A 21720-nucleotide genomic window follows, 5' to 3' on the forward strand; every position below is an offset into this window, starting at 1 on the left:
ATCATCAGTACTAAAACAATAAAAGACCTGAAATATTTCAGTTGGTGTGCAATGAATCTAAAATATATGAAAGTTTAATTTTTATCATTACATTATGGAACTTTATCACAATATGCAAATTTTTTGAGAAGGACCTGTATATGAGTGCACTTGTCATGCGTCCACATTTAAAATAATGAAATTGAGCACGCAAAAGATGCGACATCTGAACAACCCCTAAAACAAGACAACACACGTCTAGGACATTCCGATAACTCCCTGTGTGCCATGTCATATTTAATTATATTTGATTTAAAAAGCAAATATGTATTTCAAATTTAAATGATTTCTCATGCAGGAAATGAAAACATCCCTCCTTCTAAAATATAAATATTTAATATAAACAACAATATTTAGAATAAATATTAGATGAAAACCTTAAACTTTAAAAATGAAACTTGAAAAATGTTGCCTTAGCAACTAAATTAAAAAAAAGTGGAAAAAAAGTTTAAGCCGAGTACTAATATTACTAATTATTACTAAAATGGAAATAAAATTTATTCAAATTATTTAAACTATAATTAAATTAAAAACTGAAAATATACAAATAAAATCCAACAAAATGGAACTACATGACAGCAGAAACTCAAATTAGTTCAACAGCAACCCAGAACAAAGTCAGACATGATGTTGTTTGCTTATGTATGATAATAGAAAGAGGGAAAGAGAGGTGACAGAAAAGGGGGAAGGAAGTGAGAGAGAGCACTACAAAGTTGAAGAGAAAATATCAAATTTATTAGGTCATAAATTAGGTCAGCTGGAACCGGGAACACTTCCTAAAACACCTGATGTACTCGCTCATAAAAAGAATGGCATCTAAGCTAATTGTAGTCTTTCTTTTTATTACGAGGTTTACTGTAATCAGCCGGATTCGGCCCGTATCCAGATCAAACGGTGGACCTGCACCTAGACACGGCCACAACGCATCCCTGAAGTGTCAGCAGAGCTTGTGTAAACTACTCTCCCCTGTGAAGGCCTCATCGACACGACAGCCATCGGCACTTGTCCCCATACGCACGTGATGACAACGATCTTCAACCAGATGAACTGCATAATACAATATTCCGATCCAATCTGACTTCTGACCTGCAATGCTGCCTGAATCATAATCATACACTGTTCGTTTGTTGGCCAGAGGAGAACTGCCCCCCGACTGAACCTGGTTTCTCCCCAAAAAATTTTTCTCAATTCTGTCACCTGATGGAGTTTTGGTTCCTTGCCACTATCATCTTTTTCGCCTTTCTTTGCCTTTGTTTCAGGGCCGGCCCGAGGCATAAGCGAACTAAGCGGCTGCTTGGGGCCCCTTGTCCACCAGGGGGCCCCGCAATCGAGTCGAAAAATCGAAAAAAAATGTTTTAGATGACTTAAACAAGTGACATAAATGAATGAATTAATATAAATGAATGAATGAATAATTAAAGACAAGTAAATTCTGATTTCATGATCAATATACCTGCCTACAACGGCTGCTGGGTTTGCCAGCGTTTAAGTCATGCGCATAATCTGGACACCTCGCGCGTGCATAGACAATTCGTGCGCAACTGTGCATAGTCACGGTAATGTTAAGCCATGTCACAAAAAGGACGTATCCCTCTGGTGCCGAAAATAGAAAGACAAAAATGACAGAGGAGGGGACAAAAAGAGCAAGATAAAAGTATGTTTGCATGATTATTTACGGTGTGTTTTGTGCAGCAATTGACCCATTCCTATCTACGGCAAGCCCTGAGGGGAAAAAACATTTTATACACACATATACAACGAGCGCCAGTACATCATTACCGGTATTATAGTAACAGGCTTTGTTGGATTCTGTCATGTACAATAATAATCAAAAAAAAAAAAAAAAAGATTTTGAGGAAAGTTACACTGTATTGAGACAGTTGAGAAATAATAATATTTTTACAGTTTTCAATAATAATTGTCATTGTTGAACCCTTGCTCTTATTATGTTTCTGATTTCTCAGTTTTGTCATTATTTTAGCAAATAATTATATGATATGTTTTGAGACAGTTTGTTTTAAGAAGTTTCAGAGAGTTAGTAAAAGAGTAAAGTAAAAGTTAAAACTTTTTAATTTAAGTAGGTTATCTATTTTTAATTAAGTATTTATTTTGTATTAATAAGACATAACCTCTCTGTATTAATTTATAATGTATCATTATTGCGTGGTATTTGTGTCAATAGTCATCAAGCAGAGGTGACTCCGCGTAGTGGGAGGGGGCCCCAAAATCAAATTCTGCTTAGGGCCCCCAAAAGGCTCGGGCCGGCTCTGCTTTGTTTTAAATTCAATATTTAATAATATTATTACAAAATTATTTTCATGTTATATCTGTAAAACAATCTGCATTGTAAAAAGAGCTATATAAATAAAGGTGACTTGCCTTGACATTTATACCCAGAGGCTGATGAATCAGGTACAAAATGTAAGCATGTAAAAAATGTAAGATTGAAAACAGAGTATTGACAAAACAGACTGATTACTGAGGTATATATCTCAATGCAGAGTATTTAATTGAATCCATATGGCAATTTCACCTCTAAAAAGAAAGGCCCAGAATTCAAGTAGCCTACATAAAAATAAGCCATATTCCAGAAGACAGTTGAACAGTTGGTGGCATATTTGTAGACGAAGTGGTTGGTGACATTTAAAAATATTCTGCACAACCAACCAACAGGCAATCATGAATATCTCTTAGCGCTGTGCTTGGATCAGATAAAAAAGCTAAAAGTCCTTATTGTGCACTCATACCGCCTTAAATTGAAGAGAAGAATTCAGTGAAGACATGGCAGCTGCTGAAGTGTGAAAAAGAAGAAAAGTTTTCCAGCGATTAGGGTGCTCACTAGTTCCATTAGAACATCTACTAGAGAGAATTGGCACTGAAGTATAGTAATTAAAGAGGTGATGTTTGAGGGTGCAACAGTAGGGAGCACAAAATGCAGTGTTTAACCAACCAACAGCATCTACCATTTCAGGTTTATCGCTACATTTTTGGACTTCACTCAAAAAGTCCATAGACAAGACTTTTCTAACATTAACTGGAGTCATGCAGACCCAATGAGTCTCAACTCGGAAGGTTACGGAGACAGATTTAGTCAACAAAGACATAGAAAGAGTCTGTGCACATGCCTGATTGAATGCAAATAAACGAATGTGCTGTCCGTGTGCGTGTGGTGGTACAGTCCATCCACCTGGCACAAACCCTTGATGACAGTTTGCATTGCCTGAGGTGGCCGGGGGAAGTGTAAAGGACAGTCACCTCGTGCCTCTGCTGGAGGATTGTCAAATCTCTGAATGTCAGCAAAACAGGTGCAGAGAACTCAATCCATCACCCTTAAACGAATAGTTCCCCCAAAAAAGAAAATTACGTCAGTTTTGACTCAAAATCATGATGTTTCAAACCTGTAAGACTTGTGGAAAAACAGTAGAAATTCTGAAATGATGCTAGTCATTCTTTTAAACGATTTACAATGACTTGGTACTGAAACTTTTATGCTTCAATAAAGGATAATAAAGGAACACAAAAATCTATATTATAAAGTATGGTTTATAAAGCATCATAAAAGTGGTCTTTCTTACTCATTTAAAACTTTTGGCTGCAGTAAATAAAAGTGGTCAACTTAAAAGTTAATGCATGGCTTGAGAAAAATTGTAATATAGTGTATTCGCCTCATTTATTAATTAATTTGATACATTAAGGTTGCTTTTAAATTTTTAGTTTTTTTGTGTGGTTTTCTTTAGTTAATTTAAGCTTATAAGCTTCAGTAACTGTAATTGAATGGAAAAGAGCAACCAGAAACCAGTTTTCATAATCTAATTTCCTCCTCTGAGAAAAGAAAGTCATGCAGATTTGAAACAACATGAAGGGTAAGAAATTACAAAAATGTTCTTTTTTGGTTGAACTATCCCTCTGAGACTTGGCAAATGTACAAATAAGCAGCAGTCTACCAACAATGATAATTGGAATAACTGGGGGTGGGAAGCCCCCCAAAAAACTGGAAAGAGAGTTTGTTCCGTCAATCAAGTCAATCATGCATGACAATGAGTACCAGATGGAAAGCTAAAAGCAATGTGAAGAATAATGGCACAATTTTATCACCTACTCCCGATTTGAATGTTGCTTTAACAATAACAGACATCATCTTTCTAAACGACGAAGCCACACAAGAGGGGCCATTAAGCCGTACGGAGGAACAATGAGAATGTCAAAAGTGGATTTTGCATGCTCAGTGGCAGGTGATGGGAGACAAGAAAGACTGTCGATGGCACATTTCCATGAGCGGTGGCGTTGTGCATCCTGGCCCAGAGCTGATTGTTTCAATGTAGAACTGGCTGTGCTCCAGTGACTCAGATCATTGTGCTGCTGTAGATGTAACGATTTGGAGTGATCCAAGTTTGTATGCAAAGCTACCAAATCGCTTTCGACTCACCGGGGTAATATGTCGTTCAAAGAAGATAGAAAGCAAGGAAGGGAAAGAGAGAAGGGAGTGAATGAAAGGGATCAAAGGATGACAGGGAAGAAAAAGATGGAAAAACAAGATAAGAGGGGAGAGGTGGAATGAAAGAGGGAGCAAAGAAAAAGCTGGCTATATCAGCCGGAGCAAAAATAGCCCTTTAGATGTAAGGCCCCCGCAGGTGCTTCAAAAGGACATTAATGCAAAAACAAAAAAAATACAACCGCCTTAGGTTTAAAATGAAAAATATTTTCCATGTAAAATATGACTTAGGGATGTGCATCTACATTTTTTTTTAAAATGACTAATTAATACTGTATAATTAGGCTGACTTTGGGTTCACCTGACTCAATCAGATAAGACGTACAAAATATAGGATTCTTGAGATTATTAACTTGACACCATCATTTGAGGTGAGGCGCAATACAAGGGCTAAAGAAATCCATATATGTACAATACCATACAAAATCATTCTAATATGCTGATTTGGTGCTCATTAACATTTATTATTATTATTGACAACACTTCTACTAAATTCTTACATTCTTGATAAATATAATAAATGGCTTTATGAATACTTGAAATATACAACATGCCTATTAAAGATTTGATGCTAAAGATATTAAGAAAAAAAAAATCTAGAAACTGTTAACTAGTTGACCCTACTAATTGCCTAGTAAATTTAACCAATATGTCTAATATATTTTAAGAATATTATAGAAAATTAATATTGGCATTAATGCATTGCATTAATTTAGTTAGAATTTGCATTAATTTGGATTAAATCATTCACCATTTTATACCTGCGAATTTCTGTTTACTCAGCACAAATGATCAATATAACACGCATAGTTTTAAACTCACCGATGGAATGGTCAATGACGTAAATAACTATTTTAAAAAAAATAGAGAAAGAGTGTTAGTTGTAGGGAAGGAAGCAGAGAGAGGTAGACACTTATTTGCAGAACAGAACAAAGAATAAAACTCAGTAGGATTCTCAGCAAGGGTTGGACATCCCAAAACCTCCTGGACTCCAACACCTGAACTTAGGAAAGGAAGCTTGAGCTGGTATAATCATGCTCATTATAAAGCTGCAGTCCCTGTCCCTGTGTGCATCTCACCCGAAAACTAATGAGCGTTGAAGGCAGTTTTAAACCTCCTACTTTGCATCAATAATTCAAGGCCTGGAGGCAGCTCCACTTTAAAAGATTCCTAATCCGTGAGCCTCATTATCAGGTCTTAAACTGTGCGCTGCTCCAAGGAAGTGGATTGAGTAAACATGATCTCAGCCACTTTTAAAAAGGCAGAGTTGCGCTTTAATTACTCAGAAAGCATCTGAGTTTTCGCATATCTAGGTAACAAGCTGTTCAGAAGAGGCAACACCGTGAGATTTTCCAAGTAGATCCCAGAAAAGAATGGGGGTCACTTGAGTTCAGCGAGATGTAGGAAAAAAATTTAGGATGAGGAGGAAGAAAACAGGAATGATCAAATCTGTGGCACTCAACTGTCAGAGAGTGAGTTAGTTAGTTAGTTAGTGGTGATAGATGCAGAGGGACAGCTAGTTAAAGAGAGGGTAAGTTATTAAAGATGGTTAGGGATAGATACAGAGAAGATTACAGAGAAGGATAGAAATAGGGATAGTTGAGATAGTCACAGAGAAGGTCATAGAGAGCGATAGTCGAGATAGATAGTTGCAGAGATAAATAGAGAGAGCGATAGTCGAGAGATAGATAGTTGGAGAGATAAATAGAGAGAGGGATAGTTCAGATTGTTGGGAAGAGGGATTGTTGGGAAGATAGATAGATTAGATAGATAGATAGATAGATAGATAGATAGACTCATGCGACAAAAACGGTGCACTTCGCTAGATTAAAGTGGTGACATAGCTCACACACTGACACATCTTACCCCGATCTCCCCATATATCTATATCATTAAACTAAACTACAGAGTTTGAGCCATGCTCTGCATGCCTTCTGGCAGAATAATATTGATTATAACCAATGCAGAAATTGCAAAGACTCCTAATAACTTGGCACATGCCCAAGTAATAAAACCTGACATCGCTGCAGTATGACAATGAACAATGACTAAGGTCTTAATCATATTTATAGACGTAATCACATTAGAAATCAGAGACGCCAACACAAACACAGCAGCACATCTAAGGTGTTGTGTTATGAAACCTTAATGCCATCAGTGCTGGATAAAGCAGAAGTAAAGCCGGGTTAATTAAGCATTAGAGTTTGGCTTGTATCTATAAGTTATTTTTCATGTGAATGATCCTTTAGGAGATGGTCCAGAGAGTAACCATGATGAAGAGAGTATCTGATAAAATAATATAATAAAAAAGAGTCACTGATACTGTCACGTTGAAGCAGAGACGAAGAGTGAATCCGATTGCAAGCACTTTTAATTAAACAAATACAAACAGGTAATCCAGGGAAGACTCGGAACAGGAAACTCAGAACATGAACATTACAACAACATAAGAACTCACAAGGACTGAACTGAAACACAGGGCTTAAATACAAGGACAAACAAGCTAAACGAGATAACAAGGGGGCGTGGCTAACGAGAAACACCTGGGAAGAATAGACAAGACACATGGCAAACAGGGAATAACATGACATACAAGAACAAGGAACAAGACACAAAACCCAAACCGTGACAGATACTGAGGCAAGGTTCCTTTTTAAGTAAAACAAGCCTTTGAAAATCTTCTAGGTATTTCATTCTAGACTTGAGATGCACTTAGTTTGCACTTAGCAAATTCTGTCAACATTTACTCACCGTTGAAGCATGTTGTCGATCCAATGAGATGTTAGGCAGAATGTCCAAGCTGTGCGTCGGTTTTAAATGTTAAAAGACGAGGCAATACAGGAGAGAAAACTATTTAATTGCTATTTAATTTGGAGCAACAGTGTGAATCTCTGTCCATTTTCAATGTATGTAAATGAGCAGCTTGGGTATTCTGAAAAACCTCTCCTTTTGAGTTTTTAGAAGAAATAACATAATACAGGTTTTGGATAAAGCAATGTGCGTAAGTATTGGCATAATTCATTATTGGGCATTATATATAACTAGTCCTTTAAAATTTGCTATAAATATCAGTTATTGTGCTATTAATAAAACAGTCACCAATTAATGTCATTTCGATTTATATCCTTTTTCTTTCTCACACTCAGAAGCTGTAGTCAAACTGACATCATTAAAACCTCATTTAAAAACCCTTGAAAAATCTCCAATTTGAAAATGAAACTCAGAGGAACTGTTATCTCGCCCATCCTGAGGCTCTTGAAAGACTCTGATTCTTCTTAATGCACCATCTGAAGGTTTTGAGATGATTTTCAATGGCACGTTTAAAAAAAGAAGTTTAAACCAGTTTAAATTCAATCAGATAGTTGTATAAAACATCTTCAAGGACACCTCAGAGCCTCACTTTTCAATTTTACAGTTTGACGTGTTGCTAAACAACAAAAATAAACATTTCATCCCTTTTCGAATTTTCAAATCATCCCTTTTTTTTTGAACCACTCCATCTAACTCTTCTTCATGCTTCATTACATTAAAAAAAGGCTCCTGACTTTCTAAAAGATAAGACAAGGCCAATGTCAAGTTACAACCATGGCAACCGTGACTGTGTTAAGTGACTGTTATGCACAGGAGTGAAGAGGCATCGGATACTACAGTTCTACAGTGATGCATCCTCGGTTTGCTTCGATTGCAATCAAATTCATACAGGCCTTCAAACGATTCTAAAAAACAATATTTAAGATTAAACACACTCAAATATTCCCTATGAGCTTATTCTGGGAGGAATGATGCATTTCAAACTACTTCTAACTTCTCAACATTCCCATATGATGTCGACTTTGGTCTGAAGTATAGTATTTTTAGCTGCACACAGACAATATCCAGAAATAATTTAGAGATTATGCTAGTGTGCTTGACTTTTCGCTATCAGTAGAGTGCATTACAAGATAACACAAAGCTCAAAAGAATGCCTCTCTGACATATACCGGTACGCATAAAGCGCTTCAGGCAACCAAACACTTCTGGGAGACTAAGGAAGAGAACTTCAAAACCATAAAGGTTATTGTTCAGCGTCACTCGCTTGGTGCAAAAAGAGGCTCTGAGAATATTCGTAATCATACTATGGGCTGGAGCATAATGAAGTACCTTTTTGGAAGTGAGAGTTCTGTAAAATTATATAACCATCTTTGCACTTCAGGCTTCCTTCAACTGTTTGATGTATGAAAGTCATTACATTTCGACAGACTCCACATCCACTTCATGAAGTTGATTAATTGCCGTACTTGCCTACTTTTGAGTCAGACAAAGAAAAATTTCAAACAGACCATGTTTAACTCTATTCTGCTTTTTATAAAGGCTAATGTCATGCCTTACCATAATTGAAACCCCAGTCTATGCTCAAACTGTTGATCTACTTTCATATTTTAACATGCCCTTGTCATTTCTCTCTTCCTCTACCTCATCCACTGAGATTTCCTTTGTTAAGCAGCGACAGCCAATCATAATTGACCTTTGCACCTTTAGAGTCATTTGTATGCTGATTGCTCTAGCATAGGCCTTTAAAAGACAAAAGAAAAGCAAAACACCAGTATCAATTTAGCTGTAATGGTTGCTGGAATTAAGAGGTCAAATAATGACGTTCTTTTCATCCAAAACGTTTCGCACCTTCTGTCCGAATATTTTACTGTGGCAATTGCAAGAGGACCTAAATTACGGGTATTGTAATAAACCCCTACTATCTGTTCATTCCACAGCGCCATGCTGGATTACTCGCATTTGCCTCGCTACACTGAAATATCAAACACACGTACAGCACACTGCAAACGATGACCCAAATCAATTAGCCATGCCCTAAAATTCAATCCTGCTGCACGGAGAGCCACATCAACTAAAGCCATCTAAAATAAACCTGGTCATTTTCGGTTTAGATGAGGCATCAGTGATATTTACAGTTGGTCTGAAGAGACACAATATGAAATGTGATAAGAACATAGTGTTACCAAACTGAAAAGGTACTAAAATACAACTTGAAGTCTCTGACAGGAATTATTTACACGGAATTTTGGTGTCTTTTGAAAGCTCCTCACAGTCTGGTTGACTTCTGCAGGATGTGAAAGGAAACAGAAGCTGCTTGGATACTCACCGAGCTGACTCTCAGAGGGAGGTTTGTCAGCGTCATGGTTCTGAGAAGAGAAATTGAGAGAAAGACAACATTAGAGGCAGTGTTTACAAATGAACCAGCAAGTAAATAAAAGTCCAACCTGGAGGCACTCATAACATCATTCATTTTGACAAGAAAATTCAGCACTATTAAAGCATGCCAATAAGTACAACCTAAACACTAAGGGAGAGAGATGTATGAGACAGAACCTTTCCCAAGACAAAATAAACTGCAAACTAATGGTTATTCTAAATGTAATGCTGTCATCAAGTCCTCCTGGGAAGTTCTTATTGATAAGATCCGATATCTAAATTACAATGGGCATCTAGGCATCTCAAATTTAATAATTTGTTTGTTTATTTGTTTGCATTTAAATAACTTTGTAGGCAACACAAAATACTGACATTTAGTGGGGTCAAAAAGTCTGACATTACATTGAAAATCAGGGACTTAAAATGGAATTTAAAACAAAAATATAGACAGAAATCTTCTAATTTATTAATATTATAATGAAATGTATATTTTCAAAATGAATTCATGATATTTCATATTTTGGGTTTCATTTATGTTTGTCTTTCTTCAGATAAACATTAACAAAATCAAACATTTGAGCAGGGAAAGTTTCTGAAATTTGGCTGATTTGACATGGAATGACCCTACACCACGGATGCCCAATCCTTCCCCTGCCGATTGACTATCCTGCACAGTTCATCTCCAACCCTAATCAGACACACCTGAAGCAAGGACAGTTAAGGTCTTTAGGATCACTTGTAAATTAAAAGGCAGATGTGTTGGATTAGGGTTGCAGATGAACTGTGTGGGACAGTCAATTGGCAGGAGCAGGATTGGGCATCCTTGCCCTACACTTTTGCCATTTATTATATTTCTGTTTATTTTATGTTATATTCTGATTATTTAATACAAATTACCATCAACCACAAATAAGACATCTCAAGTTGCCCTAATGGTAATTAAGACATTGTGGTTTCGTTCATGCAAATCTTCTAAATATGATCATTCCAACATGAAGCCAGAATTAATCTTCCTGTATGCATAAATTTGTCTTTCAATTAAATTTCTGTAAGAACATCAAAATGTGGAGAGGACCCTTTGGGTTATTTGGACTAATAAATCATGATTCACCATGTCATTAGTTCTGTCATGATTCTGCCCTCGTGTCCTTGATTTTCTCTTGTCTTGTGGCAGGATCATGACAGAAGCATGTTTTTTGTGCAAGCACATGGTCTTGTTTTGAGCCATGTGCTTGTGTTGTCTCGTTACGTTACCCCGCCCCCTTGTTATCCTCGTCTCGTCATTATTGTCTAGTCAGCTTCACCTGTCTTTGTCATTAGTGTCTCCCTATTTTTTCCCCTTGTGTTTGCTGTCTTGTGTCGGTTCATTGCCAAACGTTACTTGTGAGTATCCTGTGAAAGTCTTGTCATTGAAGGTCTAGTCATTGTTAGTATCTCTCGAAGTGTTGTTTGTTTTCTAGTATTTTGTCAGTGTCGTTGTCTAGTTAGTCACCCAAGTCCTGTCTTGTTTTGCCCCCTCGTGGGCTTTGTTTTCCCCTTTTTGTCTTCAATAAATTGTGTGAAGAGCATTCAGTCTGCTTTTGGGTTCGTCAATCTGCATCCACGTAACAGAATGAACCGACCAGAACTGAACCCAGCAGACAGTATGTCCTCCCTGCTTAAGCGACAGTCAGCTGACCAGGAATTATGGTGGCAGTCAGCTATCACCGACAGCAAGTTGGGCAAGCTTCCTTTCCCTCCCCAGGGAGAGAGGTCTCTGAGGAGATATGCTCAGGCCGTGGAAGCAAGGAGGATTTTCTTACCTGAGATCCTTGTCAACCGTTACCTCATCGTGGGTCTCAATGCTCCGCCTCCTCTGGCTGAAAGGGAGAGGCTGGTCCACCGCCCATTCCGGGACATGGTGGACTGTTTGTCTCGTAAGGAGCCGCAGGGTCCCATCGTGTCTTTACCTCCTGCCTGTCTGCCGGTGATCCCGGAGGGTCGTTGTTAGGCGTCGTGACGCTTGGAGACCAGACTCGTCCCACTTCGACACCCGAGGCATCATCTGCACCCGCTGATCTCCGTGGCAAACGAGAGAGATGGCTGTCGTGGGAGTCGACTTTCGGAGTCCTCTTCCGCTGAGACTGCAGTCCCTGCTGTACAGCCTCAACTGGTTACAAGCCCGGCTACGGCCTCTGCTCCGCGACCCAGGAAGAAGAGGAGGAGGGGAGCCTCTTGCCCTCCGTCTGTCCCAGAGCCCGCCGCAGTCCCAGAGCCCGCCGCAGTCCCAGAGCCCGCCGCAGTCCCAGAGCCCGCCGCAGTCCCAGAGCCCGCCGCAGTCCCAGAGCCCGCCGCAGTCCCAGAGCCCGCCGCAGTCCCAGAGCCCGCCGCAGTCCCAGAGCCCGCCGCAGTCCCAGAGCCCGCCGCAGTCCCAGAGCCCGCCGCAGTCCCAGAGCCCGCCGCAGTCCCAGAGCCCGCCGCAGTCCCAGAGCCCGCCGCAGTCCCAGAGCCCGCCGCAGTCCCAGAGCCCGCCGCAGTCCCAGAGCCCGCCGCAGTCCCAGAGCCCGCCGCAGTCCCAGAGCCCGCCGCAGTCCCAGAGCCCGCCGCAGTCCCAGAGCCCGCCGCAGTCCCAGAGCCCGCCGCAGTCCCAGAGCCCGCCGCAGTCCCAGAGCCCGCCGCAGTCCCAGAGCCCGCCGCAGTCCCAGAGCCCGCCGCAGTCCCAGAGCCCGCCGCAGTCCCAGAGCCCGCCGCAGTCCCAGAGCCCGCCGCAGTCCCAGAGCCCGCCGCAGTCCCAGAGCCCGCCGCAGTCCCAGAGCCCGCCGCAGTCCCAGAGCCCGCCGCAGTCCCAGAGCCCGCCGCAGTCCCAGAGCCCGCCGCAGTCCCAGAGCCCGCCGCAGTCCCAGAGCCCGCCGCAGTCCCAGAGCCCGCCGCAGTCCCAGAGCCCGCCGCAGTCCCAGAGCCCGCCGCAGTCCCAGAGCCCGCCGCAGTCCCAGAGCCCGCCGCAGTCCCAGAGCCCGCCGCAGTCCCAGAGCCCGCCGCAGTCCCAGAGCCCGCCGCAGTCCCAGAGCCCGCCGCAGTCCCAGAGCCCGCCGCAGTCCCAGAGCCCGCCGCAGTCCCAGAGCCCGCCGCAGTCCCAGAGCCCGCCGCAGTCCCAGAGCCCGCCGCAGTCCCAGAGCCCGCCGCAGTCCCAGAGCCCGCCGCAGTCCCAGAGCCCGCCGCAGTCCCAGAGCCCGCCGCAGTCCCAGAGCCCGCCGCAGTCCCAGAGCCCGCCGCAGTCCCAGAGCCCGCCGCAGTCCCAGAGCCCGCCGCAGTCCCAGAGCCCGCCGCAGTCCCAGAGCCCGCCGCAGTCCCAGAGCCCGCCGCAGTCCCAGAGCCCGCCGCAGTCCCAGAGCCCGCCGCAGTCCCAGAGCCCGCCGCAGTCCCAGAGCCCGCCGCAGTCCCAGAGCCCGCCGCAGTCCCAGAGCCCGCCGCAGTCCCAGAGCCCGCCGCAGTCCCAGAGCCCGCCGCAGTCCCAGAGCCCGCCGCAGTCCCAGAGCCCGCCGCAGTCCCAGAGCCCGCCGCAGTCCCAGAGCCCGCCGCAGTCCCAGAGCCCGCCGCCCGATTTGAGCCCGCCGCCCGATTTGAGCCCGCCGCCCGATTTGAGCCCTTCGTCCGATTTGAGCCCTTCGTCCGATTTGAGCCCTTCGTCCGATTTGAGCCCTTCGTCCGAGTCTGTTTTCATGTGTGCCGAGTCTGATTCAGTGAGTTCTGTTCCGGCTCCACAGCCGTCTGCTACGTCCCCTGTTATGTGTCCTGTTCCTTTTCCCGCTGTTTCCCCAGTCAGAAGTCTTGTCTCGCCACCCTCAGCTTCCCCTGTCGTGATTCCCTCTCCATCGTCCACTGTTCCTCCTGTCCCTAATCAACCCCGGACTGTTTCCTCCAAGACTCCTCATGTGTCCCGATCCAAACCTGCCCGGATTCCTTGCCCTAAGCCCTCAGCCCGTTTTCCGAAGACCCCCAGCACACCCATCCACCCTGGACCACCCCCCATGAACTGTGTTTCCTCCGTCACCTCTTCCTTGTTTGTTATTTTTATTGTTGCATCCTAACCCTTTTGTTGTGTTTTCGTGTTTGCCGTTTCTGTTATTTGTCATGTTTTGTTGGTTTGTGTCAATGTCTCAGTCTGTCATGTCCCGTGTTTGATGTCCCCTTGAGGAGCGTCTGGTAGCCGCTCCTTAAGGTGGGGGTTCTGTCATGATTCTGCCCTCGTGTCCTTGATTTTCTCTTGTCTTGTGGCAGGATCATGACAGAATCATATTTTTTGTGCAAGCACATGGTCTTGTTTTGAGCCATGTGCTTGTATTGTCTCGTTACGTTACCCCGCCCCCTTGTTATCCTCGTCTCGTCATTATTGTCTAGTCAGCTTCACCTGTCTTTGTCATTAGTGTCTCCCTATTTTTTCCCCTTGTGTTTGCTGTCTTGTGTCGGTTCATTGCCAAACGTTACTTGTGAGTATAATGTGAAAGTCTTGTCATTGTTAGTATCTCTCGAAGTGTTGTTTGTTTTCTAGTATTTTGTCAGTGTCGTTGTCTAGTTAGTCACCCAAGTCCTGTCTTGTTTTGCCCCCTCGTGGGCTTTGTTTTCCCCTTTTTGTCTTCAATAAATTGTGTGAAGAGCATTCAGTCTGCTTTTGGGTTCGTCAATCTGCATCCACGTAACAAGTTCACTGCAAATTGTGTGTTTTCGGTGCCCGGAGCTGATGCTGCTCTAACCCTGAGTGCTCAGCTAAATTAGGGTATTAGGAAGCTCATTCTGCCACCAGAGCTGTCAGTGCTACCAGCTGACTGTGGAGGAAAAAGCGAATCGATCACAGTTCCTGTTGCAAACTTTGAACGAGCCTTCCCCGCTCAAACCAAATCTCATGTCCTCAGGGACATGAAGAGAGAAGGGAGCAAATTCAAGCAATATTCGATACTCTCCCTACTCATATTGTGGTATATTAGAGGATAACGAGGAAAAAAAGAGATGGCTTTTGATTTATTGCTACCACTCTGCTAACAATTACTCTAGTCCTGAGCTCCAAGCAGCCCTTCGAGAAACACGTCATATATCTTTACACCGGGCAGAGTCTGGCACATCATTACAGTGAGAGGGAGAGGCTGAATCATCAAGGTGACGTTGTGAATCATGGCACGGTTAGAGGTTCAATCCACGGCAACCAGACAAAGAGAAAAACATTGATTCTGAAACCCCAAAGGACCAGGAAACTCAAAGACAGGGACTTGTTGAGACGGAAGAGCCACCTCCAGTTGTATAATTGATCCTGAAACAAATACACAAGTGTGCAACTAAAAGATGGCTGTGGTTAGAGGTCTGGTGATATGGAATTCCAAAGCAAATAAATACATACAAATAAATTGTTTTTTCTTTGTATAGTTTTTTGTATAAAATTATTATAGTTATATAATATTTATAATAATATATGTTTATAGTTTAGTTGGAAGTGTTTATACTTTTAAACCTGATCCTAATTATGACATACAAACTCAATAAGTTTTAAATGTCAATCTGTAATTTTTTGAATTGAGAAACCAAAATGTCCTTCATCTTTTGACATATTATAGGTCATTGTACTGTAAAAATATCCTTTCAGAACTCAAAACTTCTTTGTTAGTCCAAAACCAGCTTTTATTGAACCATGATCAAAAAATGACTTGTTCCGGATCGTGTCACATTATTACGTTATAGTGCGATGAAAGACCGCCTCTGTAGAAGAAGATCAACGCCTACTTCCACATCATTGCCTCTTTAGCCCCCAAAATCCAAAAATCCATTCACTCACTTTTTTTAATCCTCAAAAAGTCTAAAGTCTTTCTGAACAATATGACGTCATATTGATGCTCCGCCCACGAACACTGACAGACTGTCCCGTATTAGCATATTTCTGCCCTCAGCCATTTGTACACTGTCCACCAAGGCAGCACTTTACGTGTCGTGTGTGACACCCCCCACAAAGAGAGGTGTGGGGTGGACAGTTGCTCATTATCATTTAAAGAGGCATGCACCGAAACGGGTCGCTGTGAACAGAGGTGTTTTTGAGGAGGTAAAAAGGGTGTTGTTTTACACAACCATTGAGGAATTTTAATCAAATTATGTTACAAACTGTACATGAAGACCCTAAAGAATCATAACAACTTGTGGAAAATGGGCTGCTGGTGACCCCTTTAAGAAAGCGTGGATGAACTAAAGTTCCAGTCAGATCGCATACGACTTTTCATTTGTTCGCTTCTTTTTACTGCAGATTCAAAGTTCACCGCAGGCTTTTCAGAGACTGAAAATTAAAGATGATGCAGTTCTGACTATATTGGATTCGACAGCAATGTCGCAACACACAAGTTTGAGTAAACAATGTTTTTACCATGCAGCACTACTGCTTTGTCTGTTACAGATCATTTAATATTTGAGTATTTATACAGTCAAAATGTAAATAGATGTGATATGCTGTTGTTATTGGCTGTTCTTTCCTTTGCTTCGGCATTCATGGGGTTAATGGGGGAGATTGCCGGATACGGAAGAAAGCCCGCTGCTTTTATTATTGTTTTGATCCAAGCCATTTGCTGTAATCCTGAATGAATAGCCTGATGAATAGCCTATAAGAATGACACGGTGACTAGCAAATGCACATACATTCATAATTCCATTTACACAAAACACTAAGTCATCCTTTGTCAATTATAATTGTCGTAACTCCAAGTACTTGAACTTTATTTGACGCAACCAAGACTTAACCAAAACATATACAATACGCATAAATGTTTCACATTGTTGGCAAATATTTCACATTGTTGGCATATGTTTCAACAATCTAACGTGACATTTTTCAACATAGGAAGTTTTCGAAATGTAATGGCAGGCCATTAAAAATTATTTTAAAATGTAAAACTGTTATCCAATCATAGCAGTGAGCATAAGTATTGAATGTGGCATGCCCATCAAAACAGTGCGTTTCAAAGACAGGGTCAAAAAACAGGATAGAAAATAGCTTATTACTTCTAGATTAGGATGATGTAAAAATCCTGATAACATTATAAGTGGCCCTCAGAGAACAGTATAAAAGAAAAGAAAAATACATGACCTCTTTAAGTAAGTGGGTTCTGGCCAGAAAAACCTGCTTCCTTCCTCACAAAAGATATTCAAAATTACATATCTTCAAAATCGACTCAGTGGGCTGTCTGAATGACTAGTTGGACAGAAAGCCCTGCATAATTAGGCAGGTTTATGTCCAGCAGACACCATCAGATGTGCTTCTGTGGATAAATGGATGCTAAGTGCAGACTTCAAATAGGTTAACTGACAGATATTGAACAAATGTAGGCAAAATAATAACTATAACATTTTATTAATTATAACCATAGTCCTCACATGCATAATACAAATCTACTCACACATTTGACAGTCATTTTCTTGAAATGTACTGTTGAGTACAAGAACGCAAAAACCCTGCTTTGTTGGCTGTAGAGGTGGTGGCGGGTATGAATTTAGTCAACTTCTTGGAGAGGGTTAACTGACTGTCAGCATGCTAAAAGCCTTTATGAGAGGTTATGCTTCTAAATTCAACCCCCGTAGAGATCCATCACACACACTAAAAAAAACACATATCAATTTTCTATTTTTGCATATTCATTTAAAATGAAAGTGTGTCATGAACTGTACTAACTGTACACATTTTCTGCCCCCCACCATAGACATACATCACCTTATATTGTGCAACATAGCACCAATATATCCACACACAGAAAGTTCTGATTTACACGCATGCTTTCTCATTGTCATCATATAATCGACAAGGGACGAATATAAATCTTTTTGAAGAAAGTGGGTAACAGGATGCCAGGCTAAACGTCTGCATGGTTAGTCAGATTTTTTTTAAAATCTGATTTCAGTGAGAGGAAAATTTATGCATGGCAGAAAGGACCACATCAGAAGTGATTTAAATCAGTGCCAGGGGTGAGTAGAAGGCACTGACTTAATTAGGCTCTGTGTTTTATCAAGCTCAAGGGTTTCTCCCCGTCACATACTTTCTAAAGCGGACTAAGCAGGAGAAAATGGGCCATTGCAACTGTTGGCATCTGGATAACAGATTAAATACAATCAAGTGGCTTTATCATGCTACTTGTGGTTTACAGAACCATGATTTTGTATTGTCTACAGCAAACAAATAAAAAAAATAAAAAAAACACATCAAAATGACACTACCTGGTCTTCCACTTCTATCTCTACAACCCCAAAAGAGCAGTTTGCTGAGTGTGTGTTTTTGATGAGATATTTATTCTATCCAAATTCTACTTCTGAGCTGGAAAATTAGGAAAATTATAACGTTCACATTCACACTATATCCTCTACTAGTTCTCAATATTTTTACACTCACATGTGTCTAATTGGGGACTTTTAATTGTGTAATAATTGTTTATAAATTCAATTAATTTAATATTAATCAACTTCAAATTTAAAGATGTTTTCTTAGGAATAGGCTTCAGGATAGGCTTCAGTTAAGGGATAGGCTTCAGTTAAGACCCTGATATACTCCCAGTAAGTTCTTTTCGTTCTTCACTTAGGGGTAAAGTTACATAGATATACTGTTAGCAAACATCCCGAAGCCACCCACACTGCTAAGAGCGGAGTTTAGATGAGAACAGCAAACATTTTTTAAAATAAAGCATAAGAATCTGTTCATAGCATTGCGATATGTTTGCACGAGCTCTGCATTTCGGCACTCTTGTAAAGGCACATCATGTAATGTGTATTTATTTATCACTTTATAAAATAGATTGCTTAAAAGCAAGCAGCTTTACAGTATTAAACATGAAAACCAGTGCCAGTGTCTCATTTAATCACAATTACAACTTCATTTTCTACTATAAAGCGGCTCTCCAATGTGTTCATGTTTTCACTCGAGGACGTCCAACCTCAACAGACTGAACAGAAGAAATGAACCAGAGAAGATTTCCACATCAAGGGAGGAGGAGATTCAGTGCACACCTACCTACTACGTAATCGCCACAAACCAATGGTAGTACAAAGGTGTTCACTAGCAAGAGGGAACTTTTCCAGAAAGTACATTTTGGCAAGCTGTTTGGGCCTAATTTTGTTAGAAATAACGTCACATCAGGTCATTCTTCAATTTCGCTTATATCAGGGCTTTTATAATTAGTTATAATCTGAAAAAAAAAGTGCTGTTCATTCCCAGTGTTGTAAGGTTGAAAGAACATCAGATATTTTGATCTCCTGAGATAGACAATACAGACACATACAGGCATCTTTCGCCACAACCAACAGAGTGAAGATGTGGAAAAGCTTCTTTCCCTCTTGTCCTTCCTTCAACATTTGGTTCATTTTTTTACCAATAAGGACGTCCCTAAAAGAACCTTATGGAAGGTTTGTTCTTTGGGGGATACCTCCAAACACAAAATAAAGAAAATTATAGTCAATAGACAAAACCGAAAGAGAATGAAGGACAAACTCAACCCACCAACATGTGGTACATGGGGGATATCAGAGACAAAAACAATGCACCCAGAAGAGAATGGCTGCATGTGGGCATTGCTAAGAATATCAAATAAAAAGCAAAAGACACATGTGGGACGTATAAATTTTCTTGTTTCACAAGGTCATATGAGAACATAATAAACTCTACACACTGTGGCATCTCAGGGCTGCCAGGAGCCTCTTTCGCCAGTGGTACAACTGTCAATGAACCAATGGCCAATGGCAGAGAAAGATTTAACTTCTCATCCTGTCCCATATACATCTTGTAGTTTAAGGAATTGTTGTCACAACTCACTGGAGGAGCCTGTGTGTCCCTGATCTGAGGAACGAGTCTAATGATAATCTCTCATGATGGCCGTTTCTCATCCTCCTGCAAGAGAAGGACCCATGTAAGCCCAGAAAAGTGCTGTTACTTCACCATTCTCAATGCTACTAAGTGAGTTAAATACACTCTTTTGCGGGATTCTGTAAAATCTTCAGAAAAGACAGTTCGACACAAATGGCAAAGTCTAGTACTGCCAATCCAAGCACGCCGAGATTGCAAGTAGCTTGAGTGACATTTGCCAGCTGGCTCTCGAAATCGTTCAGCTGAACTAGCACTGACAGGACTGAACCTGTTTGAAGAGGTAAAAATGAGTAACCAGTCAATTCACATGGTAAAAGCTGCTTGAAATTACAGGGCCGAGCTTAATTGGAATTGGGTTTAATGTGTGTGCTCGCCTTCCAGAGCAATTCAATCAAGAAAATCTTCAGAAAAATCCTTGATTGTACCCGCCTTTCATTTTTTTCCATACACAGACCAAGGTTGGTTCTCTCTCTATGTCCTTGTGATATATGGTAGAGTATTCCAGCACACACCAATGACCTGTTGAATCTCATTTGGCCTCTGTTCCCCGAGCCATTGAGATTCCGAGTCCATCGCCTTTCCTCGAGCTGCATGACCAATGTGGCCGGTCATTGAGAAAAAGGTCGACAGCAAAGGCCATGCAAGACTAAAAAGCCATGCAAGACTAAAAAGCTGAAGATGAAAACGGCACCTTGGTGTATCTTTTATGAGGCGTTGGATGTGTTGTAAATCACATGACTTGTAGGTTGTAGATTATTTTTCATATTTCAAGCCAAACTGTAATCCCTGTCCTGTATCCAACATCAAGGACAAGTGTACTGCCCAACAACATAATTTGCATGCAACCACTGTCCTGTACATACATGGTGTCATGTGTGCCACATAGGCCTATAGTGACCTAGTAAATAAATGAAAATGTAGGGAGTCTTTAGGGTCTCCCAAGACGTATTTAGTCTTTAGTCTTTAAAGGGAGTTTACAAAAAGATTCCCCCTAAACTACATCTGGAACACAAAAAAAATTTACATTCTGAGGAAGAATACAACAATACAATGAGAACTGTTCCCTTTCGAAGGGAACTCAACAATACGTCAACGACGCTATGGGGGACGCCTCAGGCGTGACAGGTGTCTGAAATCACTATCAAATCACGTCAATCATATTGACCGGCGACAGCCCGTGAATCATTAGCGTGAATGATTAACGTGCGACCTGGAAGTATAAAGGGCGCCTTGCAAACATGACAAATCATCTCATCGTCTTCAGGGACTGTCTGTTTGAAAACGCTATTCAATGAAACGGTAAGAAAATTAAATGTACAGCACACGAGTGTGCTTTTCTTGCCTGGGAGAAGAGCGCGCACGGGAGATTCTCGAGGGAATCCTCTGTGTGAACTGTGAGCGTTTTTCTCTTAAAACGCTCGCTCTCGTCTGGCCCTCTTCTCGAGTGAAGGGGGTTCAACGTCTGGTTCTCATGGTCCCGCTCGTGCCGAGGCAGAGCGGCGACTTGCATCATGGGCTTCCAGATAGAGCTCGTCGATCATCTTGAGAGTGCTGTAAACCTCTCAGATGATTCGACGGCTGACGAGGGCGAACTGCAGGTCGATGACGAGGATTTTTCACCGACGGTTTCCTGCAGTTGCTGCTCTTCAGGACGAGCAGGAGATGGCTGAGGAGGTTTATAATCAGGTAGATCCTGAACCCTCTCAGCCACCCTGCCCCGTGTATGCAGGTCTGGTGGATGTTGTGGAGCGCGCCGCCAACAGGCTGTAGCTACCATGGCGACGCGCTAGAGGAGAGACCGCTCGCGGTAGGCTCGGCGATCGGTTTCTCCCCGGCCATACACCACCAGCTCAGGTGAGCCTTCCATTCCTTCCTGATCTTCACACGGAGATCGAGAGGGCATGGAAGAGCCCATGCTCTGCCCGTATTCACTGACATCAGCGGTTAATTTCGCTGATGTTGATGGGATCGCAGAGCATGGGTATGTGTCGATGCCGCCCATTTGACGAGTCGTTTGCAAACTATCTCGTGTCTGGGCAGGCGTCGACACTGAGAGCTCCAACTCTGCCATCCAAACCGCTAAAGACAACAGCGCGTTTGAATGGCAGAGCATACACGGCAGCAGTTCAGGCTGGTGCTTCCCTGCACACCA

At 41.9% G+C, this 21720-nt stretch overlaps 1 long non-coding RNA gene across 1 annotated transcript; it reads left to right on the forward strand.

The window, feature by feature from the left end:
* The first annotated feature begins 20919 nt into the window (after window positions 1-20919).
* LOC143715610 (uncharacterized) lies at window positions 20920-21337 on the forward strand. Its single transcript, XR_013195834.1, has 2 exons — window positions 20920-21166; window positions 21205-21337. It is a non-coding gene; the product is annotated as an uncharacterized LOC143715610 (long non-coding RNA).
* The last annotated feature ends 383 nt before the right edge of the window (window positions 21338-21720 follow it).

The sequence above is a fragment of the Siphateles boraxobius genome, unplaced genomic scaffold (assembly GCF_051911475.1).
Source record: "Siphateles boraxobius isolate OS27281-9 unplaced genomic scaffold, OSU_SipBor_1 6, whole genome shotgun sequence".
In the NCBI taxonomy this organism is placed as follows: Eukaryota; Metazoa; Chordata; class Actinopteri; order Cypriniformes; family Leuciscidae; genus Siphateles; species Siphateles boraxobius.